The sequence below is a fragment of the Candoia aspera genome, chromosome 6 (assembly GCF_035149785.1).
Source record: "Candoia aspera isolate rCanAsp1 chromosome 6, rCanAsp1.hap2, whole genome shotgun sequence".
Classification (NCBI taxonomy): domain Eukaryota; kingdom Metazoa; phylum Chordata; class Lepidosauria; order Squamata; family Boidae; genus Candoia; species Candoia aspera.
Genome location: NC_086158.1, coordinates 57,797,224 through 57,798,390, shown reverse-complemented (window position 1 = coordinate 57,798,390; position 1,167 = coordinate 57,797,224). Strand labels below are relative to the sequence as shown.

General features: G+C 37.5%; 1 long non-coding RNA gene across 1 annotated transcript; it reads right to left on the bottom strand.

Annotated features, from left to right (window-relative positions):
- Window positions 1–315: 315 nt before the first annotated feature.
- LOC134500126 (uncharacterized) lies at window positions 316–711 on the bottom strand. The gene is made up of 2 exons (XR_010068217.1): window positions 645–711; window positions 316–438 (listed from the first exon to the last, which is right to left on the bottom strand). It is a non-coding gene; the product is annotated as an uncharacterized LOC134500126 (long non-coding RNA).
- Between the last annotated feature and the right edge of the window lie 456 nt (window positions 712–1,167).

The window sequence follows — 1,167 nt, the reverse complement described above, 5'->3', positions numbered from 1 at the left end:
CCTGTCTGCAGAAAGCGTGTCAAGTCAGGAATCAGCTCAATATAAAATCACATTAGATGCTACTTCTGTATTATGAAATCTGTATCCCAAGTTGTGGAAACCCAGTTGTCTGGGAGTCACAACATCCCACTGTAAGGCTACATCCCATGAAGATACATATTTCCAATTTTTTTTCCTAGTCCCACGATTGCCTTGGAATACTATTACTATGTTTCTACTTGTTATGTCATCGTAACATCAACAGAGTGCTGGTTTAAGAATTAGAATTAAGATAACAAGGTTAGAAAAATCATACAGAGCAAGACTTGCCTGCTATTCATTACCACAGCTTGATAGAAACTGCTGCTGCTTTAAAAGTCACATTAACTTTAATGAGTGATTCTTTGAAGCTGCAACACCTTTTTTTTCAGGCTCAAGCAGAAGCTTGAAAAGGTCAGACTACTTTAAGCACTAGTAAAAAGAAAATGGTGCTGGCAGGAGGTGCAAAACATTTCATATTTTCTAAGTGCAAAGCCCCATTACATAATGGAGATGCAAATTGTAACACATTACTGTACCTCAGAAATATGCCCCCAAGTCAGCAGGGCTTACTCCCAGATAAATGGGTTTAGGACTACAGTGCTTATGACTGACATGAGAAAAACTGGATACAACTGCCTTCCATTGGCCTACTTCAGAGTAGGTTTGTTGCAGGAAGGCAGACATTTCATACTGTAGGGATTTCTAAGCTATCAGCACTTTTTTCCCCTCAAAGAAACTGGAGAATTGTCAGTTTGTGTCAGAAAGATACTCCCGTTATTTCCACAACCTTCAGTCATTTCAGATCTTCTATATTCTTGCTTTTTCTTTTCTTTGCATAAATACCCTTCTCTGGTTCTGACTCTCAGGAAGGCTGATCAGAATCACCAGTCCCCAATTTAAATTGCTCTTCAAAGCCATAGGTTAATCACTCTTAACAAGTCAATTCCCTCTTTTTACACAGTCAAGCAAATTTAAAGTGAATTCCTGCAACCCCCCTCCTTTCTAGCATATGTTTTTTGAAGTGTCCTTATTTGATTTTATGTTACTTTTTTTTAATGGGTTATATCCCTGGTACAGAAAACTTGATAGAAACAAGATTCACTTTTTGTATTCTATAAACTTACCCTTTGATTTTCCGTAAACAAA